Raw genomic sequence first — 20703 nt, 5'->3', positions numbered from 1 at the left:
TATAAAGCATCATTAGAGATAAAGATATGCACATTATAATGAGAAAAAAATCAGTTATAAAGATATAATAATCTCAAATTTATGCACTTAATAAGAAAGAGACAGAACCCTTATTTCCTCTGAATGTTAATGTGAGTGGAGGAAATACTGGGAACTCCCTTAGCTATAATATTCATGAGTAAAGACTGCAGTCTTAGATTGATGCCAAGACTTAGAACAGCAAAGTTAAGAGATAGTAGATATGTTTGCATCTATACCCTCACTTACACGATGAAACATTAGTCATATCTCACAGGATTCTGCTTTACCTCTACATGTCCAGTTATAAGTGAATCAATGCATTTCTTTATTGGTTAAGCCAATTTTGAAAACAATGTTTAGTATTTGTAATCAAAGGCATCACATTCAAAACAGTGAAAAATAAACAAAGGATTGTTAAATTAAATAAACATAATCCTGTGACTGAACTAGAAAATCAGTTCTCATCAGCAGATACTGAGGAACCTGAGAGCCTCTGAGTCACCACTGCACACAGCTAATACCGGTGAAGTGCTGAGCTTTTTCTAGGACCCTCAGGGTCATGTAGATCCACTGGGAAAAATATGGATTTTATGACCATATGGATTCTTCCTATTAATTATTTTAATTGTAACTAAATCAGCATTTTGAGTGAAACAGATATACTTCATTAAACTCCTATTGATTCTTCAAATCACCACTCCAATACCCTGGCCTCTCTGAATAAGCCTCTCACCATGGTCAAGTGCAATTAATTCTCTTTCTCATACACCTTCTATTCTTGTATCTGTTACTCTGTCTTGTAATTATTTTTTTCTTCATTTATCAACTCAACCAATCGATGTGCTACTTGAAGATCAGGTTCATGCTTTACACATCTTAATGTTCACCACATCTGGTTTAGTGCCTGCTTAAGTGAACGTATGTGAAATAATTGAATTGAATCAAATCAGATGACATCACATCAAATCATGTATTTGTGCCAATATTGATTTCTTTTAAATCTACTATTAGGGTTTCTTGGACCTAAATGTGTATGTGTACAGTTAAGTTTTTTAAACAAAAAGCAATAAAGACTTCTTAAGCAAAGTGAATTTATTGTAATGACATAAGTGTCAGTAAATGATGAAAGTGTGCAAAGGAACTTGGAATATTTGTTGCTCAGTTTATTGGAAACTCTAGGTATGGAGTTACCTATTGACATTAAAAGAAGCAGGAGCTCATGGCCTTCACTTCAGTAATCTACTACTAATATGCATTTACTACTTCTTGTGAAAAAAAGAGACATTAAAAAAATTAAACCACTAACGTGGTATTTAAAAGACCCAAGTAGTCAGCACTCAGACTTGACAGCTGATAACATCGTTATATTTGCTTCAAATCTCTTCTTTTTTCTTAAAAGAAACAAAACACTCTAGATAAAGTTGAACCTCTTTTACTCAGTCTCAGTCCCATTTCTCTTCATCCTGTCCAGGATCACCCACTAATATGAATTTAGAGGGCACCCTTTCTATGTTTTTACTCATGTATATACAGTAGTCCCCCCTTTTTGAGTGGGATATATTCTAAGACAGCCCCCCAGTGGATACCTGAAACCATAGATAATAGTCCCTAACCATGTATATGCTATGATTTCCCCTGATACATAGACACCTATGATAAAATTTACTCCACAAATTAGGCACAGGATGAGATTAATACCAAAAACTCATAATAAAATGTAACAATTATAACAATGTCCTGGACTGTAAAAGTTATGGAGATGTGGTCTTCCTCTCTAAAAGTATCTTACTGTGCTCTCCTCACCCTTGTTCACAAAATTTTCCTTCACAATTTCAGACAGAAGTTTCATTCTTACCTTAGATTTTAGCAACCCCAGCAGGCTTTTTTTCTCAAGCCCAGAACTTGCATCTTTTCACCTGCAGGAAGCACTTGACATCCCTGAGACACATCTGAATCACCAACAGCACTGTGCTTGGGTTCTTGGGCCATTAGTAAGGAAACTAGAGGTGACTTGAACACAAGCACTGCAATACCAAAGGCCTCCTGCTGACAAAGGGGCTACTGGTGACTGACAGCCTGGAGGCCCATAAGCCTGGAGGCGCTGGAAAAGGAACGAAACCCACTGCACAGGACAGGGCAGACCAGTGAGATTTCATCACACTGCTACTTAAAACGGCACGCAATTTAAAGCTGAAGAGTTGTTTGTTTCCATTTAATATTTGTGGGACTAGGGTATATATATATGCATCTTTATAATACAGGCATTTTTCTGTGTCTATATACATAATTTGTATATATTTCGTAAAATTTGTGAAGAAATTATATTTTATCAGTTGCTAATATATTTGAACTTATTTTTATCATCTTAATTTGTGTGATCTCTTTATCATGCTCTTTTGCTCCCTCCCTTTGCTGCTTTCTATTGGGCTGATAGAATTATCTTTTTATCTGTACTATTGATATTTCCATCTGTATCAATTTACTATTTTAAAAGTTATATACTTAAATTCTTTTAGTGGCTTGTATTATATCTTAACATACCTAAAATTTTAAGTTTAATTTTTCTAAAACATAAAACTTAATATTTCTACCTTTCTCTTAAACAAGATGTGTCTACTTTAACAACCACTTTAACACTTCTCTCCAGTCTTCCATCTTATTATTTATTACTTTTAATTCCACCTCATATTTTTACATATGCATGCAAAATAATTGTTATTTTAAAATTTACATTTAATATTTATGTTTATTTAGGAATATATTTAATTATTTGGTCATATTTGCTTCTTATATACTCCTCCTTCTGTGTTTACGTTTTTTTCCTGCCAAAGTATATCTTCTATTTATAAATTTCATGGAGAGTGTTTTCACTAGCATTGAATTTTTTTTAAAATGTCTTTATTTCACCCACAGATTTGAATCATGGTTTAGCTGGGTATATAATTTTAGGATGACATTTTTTTTTCCCTCAGCACTTTAATAACAGTATTCCCAAAGTCAGCTAGCCTCATTTTTTAATGATAATAAGTTCGCTGACAGTCAAAACTACTCATTTTTGTATCATAAACTTCTGTTCTTTTTCTTTTATATGTTTGATTTTTTTTCTTTTGATCACTTTGAGCATGTTAAACACATAACCACACTAATTTTAAAGTTTCTTATTTTTTTCTTTCCTGTGATCCCATACATATATATTTCCCATGTGTAAGTATATTGTCTGTCTTTATACTTTTCATGTCTGTAAGAATGTCTTCAGTGGTCAACTTCCTAGACAGTCTTGTACACTTTCTGTGTACTGGAAGTTCCTCCATCAGGCAGTTTTATAGTTGCATCTGCCTAGGCCCTATGGATAAGTTGGTTTCAATTTTTATATCAGTTTTTCTACTTGGGATTCTTTCAAATAGTTCAGATGGTATAAATTTGGGCTGTACATAAAATAGGACTAAGATTTCACTCTTATTGGTGACTCGGTTCAGGCCTGTTGCCTCAGGAGACAGTACTCAGTGGACAGAAATTTTAAAGATTTTAGGATTTACATATACACAGAACAGCACTTATTTGGCTTCTGATTTATACTAAGAATCCAGCTACAGTCCTCACTATATTTAGGGACTGAAGTCTTGACCGATTTTTGTGTGTAGCATTAAAAATGCAAGCCACTAACGCATATATCCTTACTCTCCCACAGACAACATGGCTTCAGTTCTTGCTCATTGCTATGGATCTGCGATTATTTTTCATTTTGGGCATCTAGATGTTTCCCTTTCTTGCTTTAGAGCCTCTCTGGTTTTAACTTGTTTAAAATGTATTAGCTAGTATTACTATGTATTCAGAGTAAGATCAAGAGCTTGTGCTCTGTTCAGTCTACTCTTTAGCCCAGAAGTCTGGCTCTTTTATTCCCTCAGCCTCTGCCTCTTTTGGGTTGTCTACCTCTTCAATAGCCATGGCCCCTGTGAGCAGATATTTTATGCTAGACCACATCATATGTTAGCAGCCAGTTTATGGATTTTCTGCTCTTGGGCCAGTCTAAATTAGTGAGCTCATTCAAAGAACAACTTAAGTCAGCTTCTGTTAGTAAAGGCAGTTGACTGGGGCTTGAAAAGATGTTAGGCCTGGTAGCCACTGTTATTAGCATATTTAACATACTCTGTAATATAAGTTTCAAAGTGATGAAATAAAAAAATAGATTGTATATCACTTAGGAAATAAAAGTTAGTTTCGCATAATAGATATACAAAATTATTTTTTGAAAGAATAAATACATTAATGAACGAATGACCTATGTTTTCATATAGGCTCTTTGTTCATTTGATTTGAGCAAATGCTTCTCTGTTCCTCAATTTCCTCAACTTTCAAAAAGTGAGAGTAAAATTGGCTCACCCTGTATCACAGGTTGTTATAAGAATGGAGTCACAAAAAGAGCATGTGGAAATATTTTGAAACTATAAAATGTTATATGAATTTGATTTACTGCTGTTTCTATTGTCAGAACATAACAGACAGTCATATTTTGATTCACAAGGCTTTTTATGTATTGTCATTATAATCTGTGATTTTTAATGACAAAATAATAAAGCTTATTAATCATAAAACCATTCTTGATTGTATTTTATTATTAAACTATACCAGTGGTGCCAAAAATATAATCAGTCATTTGAGAGTCATGTTGATTTGAAATGTTAGGAGGCAGACTGATTTGTGAAGAGAGCTTAGTATTTGGAGCCAGATTTCCCTGGTTTCAGAATACTAGTTCTGCCACTTGAGAGCTGTTTAATCTTGAGCAAGTCAATTGTTTTCTGAATCTTGGTTATCTAATTTTTGAAATGGGAGTAATTATACCAGCCTCTTATTGTCCTGAAGATGACTGAATGGCATCATGTTGGTGAGTGAGAATAGGTAGAACTTACTACCCTTCATTTCCCTCTCCCCCTACCTAGGTCTCTGCTGCTTCCCAACATAGCACTTTATAGCAAATTCCAAGGTCAGAGAGATTAAAAAGAACTATATAGTTGAAGAAAATATTTTACTCTTTTAAAGAAAAATACTCCACAAATATAACTATTTATAAAGTACACAGCTATGGTTTTTTTCACACAGTTTTATCATTGTAAGCCATCAGAAATGTGCTTCAAGTGGTGGCTGCTGTCTGTGTTTAATTGCACTTTATGGCCAATCACTGTGACCTGTTTCATTCCATTAACATAATTCCCTGAATGATTTTCAATGTAGATACCTAGCCTAGGATTTTTCAGATGGAAGTGTGTGTAGCAGAACAGTGAACTATGTTATGGACACACTGTTGATTATAATTATACTATACTCCAGAGGAAAAGTTCATGCTATTTTTACTTTCTCTCTTTTAACTCCAAAAAATAATATGTTGGAAGTGGCCCAAGTGCCCATCAGTAGATGAGTGGATTAAAAAAGCTGTGGTACATTTACACAATAGAATACTACTCGCCATAAAAAGAAGGGAAACTTACCTCTTGTGACAGCATGGATGGACCTGGAGAGTACTATGCTAAGTGAAATAAGCCAGTCAGAGAAAGACAAATACCATATGATTTAACTTATATCTAAAATCTAATGAACAAAACAAACAAATAAACAAAGTAGAAAAAACATTCATAGATACAGAAAACAAACTGACAACTGTCAGAGAGGAGGGAAGTTGGATGGAAAAAGTGAAGGGATTAAGGAAAAAACACACACCTCAAACACAGAGAAGAGTATGGTCATTACAAGAAGGAAAGGGGTGGGTGGAGGGAGAAAAGGGTAAGGGGGGGTAACTAATGATGGAAGGAGACTTGACTTTGGGTGGTGAACACACAATACAGTATACAGATGATGTTTTATAGAATTGTATACTTGAAACCTGTACAATTTTATTAACCAACATCACCCCAATAAATTTAATAAAGTTGTGTGTGTGTTTTTAAATGTGTTTCACAAAACTAACATAGTATGCCTTTAATCTACTTTTCAAAATTGAAAAGTAATTAATAATTTCAAAATTGAAGAAGTTTTCTGGGCCTTTTCTCTGTAACATTTCTCTGTTCTGTCCTGGATTGTTGCTGAGTTAACAATAACTGATTAATTAATTGATTAATAGCTCTGAATTAAAATGTGAAATTCCTGAATAAACTATGTTGAAATCTCTTCCTGAGGGTAAGAAGTTTGATAAAATGTAATAAAAAGCAGACTTCCTTTGTAATATTTTGATTTAAAACTTTTCTTTGTTTCTCTCAAGGGCAGGTTTTGTCTTCAGACTATGTGACTTGTATTGAATATGGGAACTGTCATAATTGAATGAACCTTTAATTGTAGACTTTTGGTAGCTTTCACAAGAAGAAAAATTTCCCCTTAATTATCTTTGGCTAATTATCTCTGCACTGATGGCCTGACTGCTGTTATTCATCATATGGGAAGCATAAATAGTAGATAACAGCTGAGAACAGTCCTAGACAAGGTCTTTCTCACCACTGTCTAAGAGATGCATTGTTCCTGTTATGGGTCCTAGAAGGTCCAAAAATTCTCAGGAGCTTGGACAGGACTTCTGATTCTCCATCATATAAAGTGATTATGTTAGTTATGGTTATTTTATTTATAAATGGAAGATACCCACTCCAGCTGTCTTAAGGAGAAACAAAAGAAATTTATTGGTTCACATGACTGAAAAGTCCAGCAATAGAAAATGCTTTAGATATTGCTCAATCCAGGGATTCAAAATAGCTCTTCAGGAATCATTCTCTCTTCATCTCTTGGCTCTTCTTTTTTCCCTCTGTTGGCTTCATTTAGGTGATCACTTCCCACAAAGTAGAAAGGGCCTTAGCAACTCCTATTCTCTCAGTAACCCCATCAAAAGATCATTTTCCTTTCTGGAAATCCTAGTAGTATTCCCAGTTTAATGTCTTCAGGCTGATTTGGACCATATGCCTTTTATAATTAATGAGGCCAGGAAAAAACTCAAACTGGTTGTATGGGATTGATTATATCACATCCCCTCTTCTGGATCTAATCCTACACACAAAACAAGGATTGAGAGAAGGAAAGAGCTAAGTGCTCTAAAAAATCAGAATGTTATTCCTGTGAAAAGAGGGAATGGCTATGTGGTTGTAAAAGAAGATGTCTTGGTCATATATTTGTCAAGCATGTGATATTTGTATTGAACCTCAAATAAGAACAAATGTTTATAAGGTGAACAAATAGTTGTAGGAAGTAAAGTAGTCAGCATTGGAGGCAAAAGTCCAGACAGACATAGGGAAAGTTAAAGAGAATAATAGTTCAGAGAAATGGGTGTGGGTTGTTGTGGCTAAATCTCATAGCAACCACCTCCACGCAACATCACTTCTGGCAGGGACAGGGCACTAGAGACACTAGGCATTTCAAGGATAAAACATTTAATAATTATAGTGCACAAATGGGTGGAATAGAAAAGTTAACATTAAATAGTAACTAAGAATAGTTTGATCATTACTTCAAAATGGCTTATAAGGTGCCTTACCAAGTGTGAGAGACCTTGGAGAATATAGAGAAACTAAGCAACAACAATAATTATGCTGTCAAGGAACTGCTAATAGGGCACAATAAAACATGCAAACTAATTATTATGCACATGGAAGGGAATAAAGAGCTTGGGTCTTATCCCTCACACTTCCATCTATATGGGTCGAGGGGGCCCCAGAATTGTTTGTGCTCCTGGCAACACCTCTGAATCTCTCTAAAGCCAGCTCTCAGCCTCACCACCTTTCTCGTCCTAGAGAGTCTGGGCAGAAATCCCATTATAATCTGTCCCTGTTTGCATCAGTTGTAAACACAAAACACCTGTGACTCTCTGGTCATCCCAACAAAATTAAGCTTTGCCTCTCACAGGCATCTTTATAACCTCTTCTTCAACTGGATCCCATGTGCAATCTCCCATCTGTATTTCCTCCGGGATTCATCAGGCTAATATCATCATAGGTGACACCTGAGCCCGAGGACCCCAGAACACCTCCATCTCCTGCATCATCATGCAAACGCAGTTCTGTTCCTGCCCATTACCTACCTCATTCCCTTCCCCTCTCCTAGCACTGCACCACTTTCACCAAGCCCTCTGGAACTCACGGTCAGGCTTCAGCAGAATTTCTGATATTCTCTATCACTTCTCTGCAAGTTTCCTTCTCTTCTTACTCTAATGAAACTGATTTGCTCCTGAAGATACTGTTTCTCCTCTATCCTCAACTAGTGTCTGTTTTATTCCCATACCCCTTATAAAACCAGTCTGGCAGTAAAAAGTGTACTTCCTCTTTGTTCCTGTTTCTGGACCATTGTCCTTCCCTCCTTTATAAAGTCCTCCAGCTTTAAATTTCATGTATACCACGCATATTGCCTCCTGAATGCAATCATATACCAATTCCTGATCTTCCACCTTCATTTTGTTATTTCGACATCTGGCTCACTATCACTCCCTCAATAGTATCTTACTTCTTGTTAACTAAAATAAAAAAACAACAACACATAAAGTATATTCCAATACTTTAACCACTCAATGTCCTCCCCTCCAGTTGTCCTATCTTCAATCTACCTCACTTCCTCACTTCATTTATCTTACCTTTAATGTTATGAGACCAAATAATTTCAATTTCTTCATAATCTCAGTTTCAAGCACTCACTCTGTCATCTCCTACCTATCGAGCCCACTTGACCTAGTACACTTCTTTCAACAATATTTTGACCTCACCAAGACCTCCAGTCTATTGCTCCTACAACTTTACACTATTCCTAAAAGTCATCATGTCATCATTTCACTCCTTATGTGGATTATATTCCACTGTCATTTCACATGATCATGTCTTTGGAGGCATTCTTAACCCCCATCCTAGTTAAACCCATCTCTCCATCTACTTACCACCTGCATACACATAGCCAAATGTGGTAGAAAACACACACACAACCATGCTGACTAATTTCATAGCAATTTCATGATTACCATCCTCAAGTAGACTCGTTGCTCCCCAGAAATAATACTACTTTGCCCAGGACCATTTACTTTCTTCCTGGATCATTATTTCATACCCAGCCCTTTTGTTTCAAATATCCAATACCCAAACCCTCTTTTCCCATTCTCACTCTAGATTGATTAGCTTGATTATTTTTTCATTTAGAAAGCAGTAGAAGAGAACCAGAAAGTCCTCAAATTCCCAGCCTTACATCTACTCACCTACCAGCTCCATTCCTGTTACTGTGAAGACTGTGCTATTTAAGGAAACCTTTCCATCTATGCACTGGATTCAATTCACACAAAGTCATTCTTCCAGCAATCGTCTTCTTTTGTCCCGCATTTTTAAATTTTTTCTTTCTACCTGTCTGTCTGTCCGTATGCAACTAAATATGGGTGATGAAAAACACACAAGTATGCTAACTTTAAAAAAGTTGAATTCTTTCCCCTTCATCAAAACTGCTACTCCATTTTCCAGTTGCCTGGGCCAAAATTATGAATTTATCTTTAGCTCCTCCCATTCTTTTATATCCTTCATCTGATATGTCAGAAAATCCTTTTAAAAATGCATAGAGTGCAACCCCATCTTACCACTCTGCTGCTAATGTGCCGATTCACATCTCCACCACCTCTCACTTAGTTTCCTGCAATAGCCTCTCACCTGCATTTTCTTCCCTTAAACTTGATGCTTCACAAATCAGGCAAAGTGTCTTAAAAATATAAGAAATATCATGTCACTTCTCTGCTCAGAACCCTCTGATAGACCTCAGATCTGAATATCTCCTGCGTGCTCCCTAGATCCTCTCCGTCTTTTTCTACTGTGATTTATGCCCTAATGGCTGAATTTTCTGGATTGCATTGATAAGATTCCTTGATCTCTGAATTCCCATTGGACCTAGCAATGAGAGCATCAGTGAGAGATTGGTTGGCAGAAAGAAAATGAGGTCTAGGTCCTCCTCCTGCTTTCATATGGTCAACGAAGTGTTGGGTGTTTCTAACCACTCCTTCCCCTTGTCACTTCAGGGACAGGGTAGTAATGCTGTTGTTACTCATGCTGAGTACTATACTGTTTCATTTTAGGTTTCGTGAACCTTGTGTAAACATCTCTACATAGAAAATGTATTAAACTAGACTTAATTTTCCCAACCTGTTTCCTGCTGGGACTATGGATGATACATTTCCCATTTCACTTGGAAAAAGCAAAAAAGTTCTCACAGTGGTCTACAAGGACATACATCATGGTTACCTCACTTCAGTGCCTCTGACTTAATTTCCGATTCACCCACATGCTCCTCACACTTTATGCTTTGCTATGAAGTCTGTTCACTCCTCTGCCTTTTTGTTTAGGTTTTTACTCAAAAGCCATCTTCTTCTTGGAGCTTTCTATGAACACTATTTAAAATAGAAAATCTCCTCCCAACCCTCCTTATCCCATGTTTCTGTTTTAGCTAAAGGTGTAGAACTTATCACCATATGACATGCTTTGTATTTTACTTATTTCTTTATTTTCTGTCTCCTGCCACTAGAATGTAAGCTCTAGAAAAAAAAGGAATTTGGTCGGTCTTGCTTATTGATGTGTTTTGAGTTTTTACAATAATACTGGGCACAGAGTAGATGATTAATTAATATTGTTGAATGAGTGAAGGAATGGAAGAACAAGAGAAATGTTATGAGAAATTTAATAGGAAAGAAAATATTTTCTGCTGGTATTATCAGAAAAATGGTATTTTAACTAAACCTTGAGAGTGGACATGTGAGATAAATAGAAGGGCTTTCCCCAACAGTAACACCTTGAACGAGGTCACAACAGTGGTAGAATGTCCAAGAAACAGTAAGTCTGAGTTAAATTGGAATTTTGAATGCATACATGGAAGCAGAAAAATTTAAATTGCTGAAATTAGGGTCAGGCCAGAAAATAGAGTGCCCCAAATTCAGGGTAAAACAAACCAAAACAAGTTTTATCTTGTAGGAATTGCAATGACACAGAGTCTCTGAGAAAGACTGATTTAGTGATGGTGTACACAAGAGTTTGGAGAGGGGAGAATGTAGTCATTGAGGGAAACTCAAAAGCTGTTATGAAAGGTAATGAGTCCTGAGCCACAGCAGTGGTGATAGCATGGAGAGGAGGGCTGTAAGACGTATTGCCTTGTAAGACTTTTATTGACCCATAGAGGGAAAACTATATTATTCAAGGCATTTGAAAAAACTGATCTCTCTCTCTCTCTTTTTTAAATTCCCACATATTTTTAGCTCTTAGGTCAAAGTCATTTTTTTCAATATGAAAAAAGCAGCAAGTTCAACACAAAACAGAAATTTGAAGTGTAGGATAAGACAAAACCAACAGTGGGGGGGGGGAGGGGAGCAATAGCAAAAGAAGAGATGAGATGTTGTCAAAAGATGAAGGTGTCCTGTCCCCTCTCCTCCAAGAAATGACTCCAACATTTAGGTGGCAGTACATACCTTTTCATACACATATGGACTGATTTTTCTTTTTTGGTAAGGAAAGGTGGAGATGAAGAGGGCCTTTCTGGAGGCTTAGGGACCAAGGCTGGTATTTCTCTTCCCCCTTTACCCCATTCCCCATTCAGAGAAAGGAAGGGATTCAATGTGAGAGGGAGGTAAAGTGGAAAAGGAAAGGATCCCACTTGATAGAGTGGGGCAGACCCAGCAAAGGAAACAGCTCAGGAAAGAGCTTGGAGAGAGACTGAAAATCGAGATAATACTGTTAACACTTCACCCAAAGCTGAGGGAGGAGCAGGGGAAAATACTTGGAAACTAGGACTTCAACAGCCTGAATCCCACTCTCAAAAACTGCTCTAGAATGGGAAACCCCATGGTTCCTTGTAGGGACTTCTACCTGCTAGAGTTAGCCTGGTTCCCTTCCCCCTTGGCTTCCACATGGGCTTAGGATGGTGTTGTCAGCACACAGCCCTAAATAGGATCTGGATGAGATCCAGCTTCTTGGAAACGTATCTTGAAAACCAACAGGCTCCAGCCAGGCGTGGCTCAGTGGTTGAGCGTTGGCCTAGGACTCAGGAGACCATGGTTCAATTCCCATCAGGGCACATGCCTGGGCTGTGGGCTCCATCCCTGGTCCGGGGCGTGCAGGAGGCAGTCGATCAATGACAACTCTCTCATCACTGATGTTTCTCTCTCTCTCTTTCTCTCTTCCTCTCTCTGAAATCAATAAAGATACATTTTTTTAAAAAGAAAGAAAACCAAGAAACAAATATTAACTGGAAAGATCGGAGGAATGGGCACCAGAAGGAAATACAAGTTTACCCAGAATGGCAGAAATAAAGATTTCCCAGAATGGAAAGAGAGAGGAGACATTCAACAAACAACGAATATTTATTGAGTGCCTATTAAGTGCCAAGCACTGTTCTAGAACACTACTAAAATAAAAAAAGAGAGGCAGAAGATGCAAATTCTGAGGGAGAGGAAAGGGGCAGTTGAAGAAAAAGGCTGAGGAAACAGAGGAGCCTGAGTGATGGGGTTGGCCTTCACCCTCTTCTTTGGCCTCCTCATGGAAATCTTCCTTTTCTGCCATCTGGTACTGCTGGTACTTGGAGATGAGGTCATTCATGTTGCTCTCAGCCTCTTTGAACTCCATCTCCCCCATGCCCTCATCCATGTACCAGCGGAGGAAGGCCTTCTGGTGTAACATGGCAGTGAACTGCTCTGAGATGGCCTTGAACAGCACCTGGATGACTGTGCTGCTGCTGATGAAGGTGACTGCTATCTTCAGGCAAGGAGGCAAGATGTCACAGACAGCTGTCTTGACGCTGGTGGGGATCCATTCCTCAAAGTAGCTGCCATTCTTGTTTTGTACCTTGAGCATCTGGTTGTCTTCCTCCTTCACAGACATCTGCCCACTAGAAGACAGCAGTCACAGTGAGGTACAGGCCATGGTGGAGTCACAGGCAGCCATTATCTTCTTGGCATCAAATACCTGCTGGATGAGTTCGGTTTCAGTGAGGGCTGGGCACTGTTGGCTTCCATGGATGGTTAGAGGAGGAAAGCCAGGTATGAAAAAGTGGAGGTGTGGAAGGGCACCATGTTGACTAGCAAATTGCAGAGGTTGGCATTGATCTAGCCAGGGAAGTGAAGGCACCACTCATGGTAGCTAAGAGGAGATGGTTCAGTTCCCCATAGATTGGCCTGGTCAGCTTGAAGGTATGGAAGCAGATGTCTTAAAGGGCTTCATTGTCAATGCAATGGGTCTCATCAGAATTCTCTACCAACTGATGGAGGGTGGTGTTGCTGGGCTCAACCACACTGTCAGACACTTTGGGTAGAAGTACCACACTGAAGGTGTTCATGATGTGGTCAAGATACTTTTCACAGATCTTGCTGATGATAAAGATGCTCATTCCAGAGCCTGTGCCCCCACCCAGTGCGTGGGTCAGCTAGAAGCCCTGTAGACAGCCTCCTTCTACACCATGTCTAGGGCTGAGTCAACCAGCTCAGCCCCCTCCATGTAGTGGCCCTTGACCCCATTGTTTCCTGCCCCAGACTGACCAAAAACAAAGTTTTCGGATCTAAATATCCAGAGTCTATGGTCCTGGGTTCTAGATCTACATTTCCCCCCTCTGGCTTCATTGTAATATGTGGAGATGGGATCCAGCTGCAGGTTGCTGTCCCCCAGTAGATGCCAGTGGGATCCATGCCATGTTCATCATTGATCAGCTCCCAGAATTGGCACCAATCTGGTTGCCACACTGGCCAGGCTGAACAAGCAAGTTTTCCCTCTTGGTTCAAATGAGCCCACAACCCACCCCCAGAAGTGTCAGTCTGCTTTCTTCCTATGAGTCTGTCTCTATTTTGCTTGTTAGTTGAGTTTGTTCATTAGATTCCACATATTAATAAAGTCATATGGTACTTGTCTTTCTCTGACAGACTTATTTCACTTAGCATAATGCTCTCTAGGTCCATCCATGCTGTGGTAAAGGGTAAAATTTTATTCTTTTTTTACAGCTGAGTAGTATTCCATTGTGTAAATGTACCACAGCTGTTTTATCCACTTATTCAATGATGGACACTTGGGCTGCTTCCAAATCTTGGCTATTGTAAATAATGCTGAAATGAAAGAACTGATCTCTTAATTACCAACTGACCCTGAATCAACACAGTGCTTTATTTTATTTTTCCAATATCATCTGGATTTTAAAACAATAAACAGGCTTACTTTTTTTCTGCCTGAATTCATTAGCCAGAAATACTCTGTGGTACACTATAGGTAGAGAATGTTTATCACTGTCATTTTACATCTATTTAATAGCAAGCTCACAAACAGAACATCTGCCCATGGGAAAGACTCTGATTCCAGTATCAGCTGTTATTGCAGATAGAGTGGAGCAGGGGTGGGAGGGCTTAATGTGAGTGTGGTGACCAGGCCAGGCATGGCACAGCTGGGGCTCTTTCCACCCCTACTTAGTCATGGATCATCTGTCCTCAAGCAATGCCAAGGGCTAAATTTAGTGGTGCTGGACATGGTGTCAGGAGTCCCAGGATTTAATATTGGAATTCATCTTCTACAGTGTTGAGCAAGTTTAAAATGATGCTTTAAAAATTATTGCATCTATAATGGAGGGGAGATGGAAGAAAGAAAGAAGCAAGGCTCTGTTACTTTGTTCACAGTAACAGTGGTCATGATCATTAATTTATTTAAGGGAACATTAATGAAAAAACTGTTATGTGCTAGCCATAGTGCCAAGTGCTCAAATTAGATATTCAGTATATAGTTATCTGTCTATGGAAGCTTACAGAATATCAGGTATAAGAGATCTATAGAAATTTATAATTAAAATAACAGAAATATTGTGACAAATACAAGTACATAGGAAGGAATATCCAACTCTGCCTGGGAAAGTTCCATAGGCTTGAAAACATTTGAGCTGAAAGTGAATCACTGAAAGAGCTGTTAGTTGGAGGGGGTGAAGACTGGGCATTCCAAGCAAAAGTAACGTTAGCAAAGGCATATAGGGCATACAAGTACATGGCATGTTCAGAAAATGTGTTCATTGTTTATGTAGCTTAAATTCTTAGAATTTTTAAGGAGAAAAGTAGAGAAGGATTTTGAAAGACTTTTTTGGAAGTAGGATCAACAACAGTTGGCAAGCAGTTGACTCAGGATGAGTGGGAGGAGAGATCTCTGAGATTTGTTTTTATTTTGTGCAATTCCACTAGCGTCTTAAGCAGTTATGAAGGATCAAATTTCCTAGTCATCTGACTTTGGACTACTTGGAAGAAATCATGGGTTATATCTAGAAAAACACAGTAAAGTCTTGTTTTGTTATTATTACATCAACTCCAAGAATGTAAGGAAGGCACAGAGTGATTCTTAAATTGTATTGATGGGGAAACTATGGCATAATTAGTGCTTTACTGAAGGCCTTATGACAAAAGAATTATAGTTTAGATTAGAACTCAAATATCTTAACTGCAGAGATTTTGCTATTTATACAGGCTACATTTACTTATTTATTTATTTGGCATTATGAAATATATGGGAATATATCACAATAGAAAGGTTGCTTGGGGTTTGTATGGGTAAAAGATAAGGGCATACAACTGTTAAGATAAAAGGTGACATTCTTTTTCAATCTAGTTTACAAAATAGTGAAGTCTAACCAGACAAAAGCATTGTTTATGATTCCTTGGGTACAAGTATTGCACCTTTTAAATGTTCTTCCTATGTCACTAGCACCTGGATGTTGGTGTGTACATGTGAGGAGGGACAGAGGTTATTTAAGCATTACTCAGTGAATCAAAGATGAGTAGAATTAAAACATCCTATAGAATTTCTAGTTCAACTCCATCCATTTTGAGGGCTCAGAAGTCTGAGAAGCAGAGGAGAAATGAGTTGATGCTTAATAGATAACCATGGCAGTTCAGAGCTAAGACAAAAACCTGGTGGCTCTAGGGAAAAGTTACCTGCTCATACTTCCTCTCACAGTGGCTACTTTTTGGAATAAACAGTCACTTCCAATCTCTTTGCCTAGAATAGAATAAAAGTTCTATTTCAGTACTCAAACCCCAGACCAGGAATGTGGCTATCCAGCTCCATTTGTATAATCCAGCTACAGTTTTCGGAGTCTGTTTGCCTCTTTGCCCAGTATGACAGAACGAGGGGAGGAGGGGGGAGGGAGTAAAAAGAGAAGCAGAGAGACAGAGATACCAGGGCTGTAGATGACGTAATTCTTTCCAATTCTATAACCTTTCACCAGGAAGAAGACATGTCCTAGCAAGAATAAGACAGTTGGCTCTTGTTTGAGTTGGGGTGTCACTAGAGCACGTTGGTTTACCAGGTTAGAGACGAAGTTAGGAAGGTTAAGCAGCAGTCACTTTCCTTTACTGGACCCCAATTTATTCAACTGAAAACTACAGTTGTCCCTCTATATCTGAGGGAGATTGGTTCCAGAACCCCTGTGGAATGAAATCCACAGATGCCCAAGACCCTTATATAAAATGGCATAGTACTTGCATATAACCTACACACATCTTCCCATATACTTTAAATCATTTCTAGATTCCTCATAATATCTAATAAATGTAAATGCTGTATAAATAGTTGTTATACTGTATTTCTTTATGTAATAATTACAAGACAGAAAGTCTGTCCAAGTTCAGTACAGACATAACCATCATAGGCCTAACTACACAGTACACATCATCAACATAACATTTTTTCCTCTGAATATTTTCTAGCACAGTTGATTGGATCTGCAGGTGAAGAACCTTCGGATATGGAGGGCCTACTGTAAATGGTTGTCTCTGTTACAGCGCTGGCTTTAAAATACCTTCTCAAATTATCTGACACTCCTCCATTCAAGAGGTAGAGCTGAACTCCCTTCTCTTGAGTTTGGGCTGGACCCAGGGACACATTTCTAACCAGTAGAATACTACACATGTCATGAAATGTCACTTTGGAGACTAGTCATTAAGCCATAAAGGTCATGGAGGCTTCCACTTTGCTCTGTCTCTCTGTCTCTCTCTGTCTCTCTCTCTCTGTCCCTGGGATCTTTTGCTCTGGCAAAAGCCTGCTAATGTACTGTGAGGATACTCAAGCAGCCCTATGGGGGGTCTATATGACAAGGGACTGAGTGTTCCTACCAATCTCGTAGTGCCTGCACTTGGAAGTGAATCCAATAGGCCCCGTCAAGCCTTCAGATGACTGCAGCCCTGGCCAGCAATTTGATAGCAAGCCCATGAGTAATCTAAGGCAGAACTACCCAGCTAAGTCTCATAGTTATTTCTCTACTTTTTACTCCTTCAGAGACTCTTTCAGGGGGTTTTGTTGTTGTTGTTGTTTTGGTAATCTTTAGCCTTTGGAGTCATATGAAATTGTATTGTCTATTTCCTTATTTTTAGGATATAAAAATTGCAGTTAGACCATATTCTCTGGAAATTACCAGCAGGTTAAGGAATTTCTCTTGGAACTTATCCCCCCCCCTCTTAGTTTTCTTTTATAAAATAATAGTAATATTAATGATACCACTACCAAGCACGTAATTTAGATTTTAGAGTTTCACATTTATTATATAATTTTACCCTTAAAACAGTCCAATGAGGTAGGTATATTATTCCCATTTTATAGATGAAGAAATTGAGAACTTGAGAGCAAAAATGTCTGATTGAAATTTACACAGTAAATAAAAGAACTGGGACTCCAATTCAGGTCTTCTGACTCCAATTTAATAGTCTCGCACTATATAAAGAACTGTTATATCAGAAATGACCATACAGCTTTATTTCCCACACCCTGGCACCCCCTCCACATTTTAGCTGTACAGCCTAATATTTGAGAACTTTTACGTATTTCTCTTTTACTTTATTGAGGTTTGTAAATGAGTGAATGGGGCTTAGTCTCCCTTTTTTCTTCTTAGAAGGCATCTAATTGTTTTTGCCTAGAGCCAAGTTGTTATACCTTTAACACTTTGTTTTATTTGAGATGACTGAAACCATGGATGTAATAAATACTAGGGTTCTCATCTCCTCTGGCTATCCAACTGAGTAACTGCATTGATTATTTTTATAATTTTATTATCTGCATTTTGTGTTTATCATACATTAATTTCATAATAAGATGTAAAAATAAAGAACTCAAATTACAGTATTTGACAATGACTTTTAAGTTTTGCACTTTATAGAAAAAATATTGTCTAGAATATCAGAATTTGTTTCCACTTTTTCCTTCCAAATTTACAGTGTCATCTTTGATTTTTCATTGAAGCATTTGTAAATACTATAAGGGTACTTAAGGCAGTTACACTTTACAAGGATATGCATCTGATTCCTTTAGGGAGAGCCTGTGGTCTGGAGTGTGTCCCAAATATGTGCAATATGTTAACAGATGATTTCCCATTCTGGTTAAGAACAACCTGGGAAAGGTGTTTCAAAACCTGGAATGAAATTAAAAATTAATTGCGAGTATGTGGCCCAGCTTTAGGCAATAGAAAATTAATAAGTTGTTATGAGTGGCTTTGTGTGTTAAATGAAAAATAAATAATTATGTATCATATTTTATTTTGTTTCGTTTGTTTTCTCTTCCAATAAAGCAATGGAGTATTGAAATTTTCATTACCTAGAGCAGAATAAAAGCAGCTCACTCTCTGAAGTCAGTTTATTTGGAATCTTTCTGCTTTTTTCTCATTAGCCCATTTCAAAGGGCCCGTCTTTTCATTTAAATAATTTTAGGTATTTTGAGTTGTCCAAGAGAACAACTTTGTAAATTATTCTCTAAAGAATTTGAGCATGTCAATTATTCCCTTGCTACCTTAGGAAATAACTTTTTTTCTTTGTTCAACATTATAACTTATTAACATAGATCATGGTTCCTTAAGCACCAATCTTCACCAACCCAAAGAGAGTTTTTCCTCAGATCAAATGACACTGCATAACATTAAATAAGTCATATAAAAATCCAATTCTTTAATACAAACATAGAATTCAAATAATAAAGAGAGCAGATGCACAGATAGCAGCGACTTCGTAACACCCACGCAGCTCTCGTCCCATTCTTCATCTGACTTGCAGCACGTTCAGTTTGGATTTCCTGGTTAGCTCTTCAGATAAATGGATCAAGTGATACTTTCTAATGACTGTGTTACATGCTCTGCTGTGTTCTAAATGTCTGCAATTCTTCTGAGGCTCCCTGGAGGCTCAAAAATGAAATGGTTCATTGGCAGGTAGTTTGAGCATCACTTTCTTAGAGAACTAACTAAAGCCACCGCATGGAAATGAACCAAATATAGAAACTTTCTAATTTTTAAGAATGCTTCCTCTTAACCAGAAACTGTAATTATTATTATGCATTCCTGCAACAACTTTTCTTTGGGGAACATTTATATACAAAGTTTACTATTTTCTGTACACTCTTTTATTTTTTCCCCCACAAGTACCTAACTTGATACTTTGACAAACTTAGATGGATTACTGGCAGCAAAGTCCTTCTATTCTTTTATCATCAAAGTATGTGACATAGCTCTGTTTGAGTGTCTCTTGCCTCTTCAGGCAACCTCGATATTTCATTCTTAGAAAAGACAATGCTGTATATACCAAGTTCTATTTCACTCTTCTCTTCCTAACAGCATAGGAAGATTGCATTTTCCAGCATTCTCTTTGACTAGTTTAGTAGTCATAGATAGTTTTGGACAATGAATTGGTTGCAATGAGAGTAAGAAGTGTAATATTTAGGCTGAAGCATAAGAATAGCAGGAAGCCACACATCTCAGCTGGCGAAGCTACAAAAAAGCAAGCCCCTGTGCTGGACATGTAGCATAAACAAGAAAGAAGGCTTGTTATATGAAGCTACCGAAATATTGGGGTTCTTTGTTAGTACAAGATAGTGTATCTGATTCTGATTAATACCATATGATGATTATAATTCTACCAGATTCCAGATGTCAGTGCTCGATGTTTTATATATTAAAAATACACTCTAGTAACCACTCTTCTATTCAACTGTCTCCTTGTGCCGAGGCAACTCCAAGGGCTAAACATGCCCTGCATTTTCATCTATTGCCTGTAAACACCTTGTTAAAAGGATGATTCGTAGTCCTCCTTGGCTGGAGAAAATCAGAGCCTACAAGGGTAAAAGAGGAGTTAAAGAGAAATAAAAATTAATGGTTCTTAAACTTTTTGTGCATCAGAATCACCTGGGAAGTTCATTTCTAATGCAAATCTATGCCACTCTAGATTCTCACGTAGTTAAACTTTCCTGGGGTCAATAAATATGCATTTTGGTGTAAACCCAAAATGGATCTGATGTGATGCATAAGGGAATACACTTCAAGAAGCCTTGGACCAGACTCTAATAAGGCCTTTCTCCTCTTATAATGTGAATAATAATAGAAACAAATGGGGAAGAGTTTGAAAGACTTCTGAGAGGTAGTAGTTTGATTCATGGACTACCTTATCTAACTTATCAAGGACATTATATTAAAAGGCACACTCCTAGACAACCTCAGTACCTAATAAATCAGCCCCTTAGGGGGAGGGGCTTGACATGGGAACTTCATTTTAAGATGCCCCTAAATGATTCTTAGACACACAAAAGTTTGAGACCATTGCCAAAGGGTTTGTCCTTCTGTGCATATTTCTGTGATTAGTTCAATTTATTATTCATGACTTTTGCACGACCATTAGTTCAGGAACATTAGTTTTATCAACTTCTTCAACTCTTCACACTGGAAGTGGCT

General features: G+C 37.7%; 1 protein-coding gene and 1 pseudogene across 2 annotated transcripts in view; both read right to left on the bottom strand.

Annotated features, from left to right (window-relative positions):
* Positions 1-8483: 8483 nt before the first annotated feature.
* LOC308557460 (tubulin beta chain-like) lies at positions 8484-14654 on the bottom strand (annotated as a pseudogene). Its single transcript has 4 exons — positions 14631-14654; positions 13443-13731; positions 12509-12869; positions 8484-8497 (listed from the first exon to the last, which is right to left on the bottom strand). The product of its transcript is annotated as a tubulin beta chain-like (transcript).
* Positions 14655-17519: 2865 nt separating this feature from the next.
* IL1RAP (interleukin 1 receptor accessory protein) overlaps positions 17520-20703 on the bottom strand; it is a gene marked incomplete at its 3' end in the record, with an annotated part of 125445 nt that continues 122261 nt past the window's right edge. The window contains exon 13 of the transcript XR_013998958.1: positions 17520-20087. The remainder of the gene's footprint in view (positions 20088-20703) is intronic.

This window comes from Miniopterus schreibersii (genome assembly GCF_964146895.1).
Source record: "Miniopterus schreibersii genome assembly, chromosome: 5".
In the NCBI taxonomy this organism is placed as follows: Eukaryota; Metazoa; Chordata; class Mammalia; order Chiroptera; family Miniopteridae; genus Miniopterus; species Miniopterus schreibersii.
Note: the sequence above shows the minus strand (reverse complement) of the source record. Positions and strands in the feature narration are given on the sequence as shown.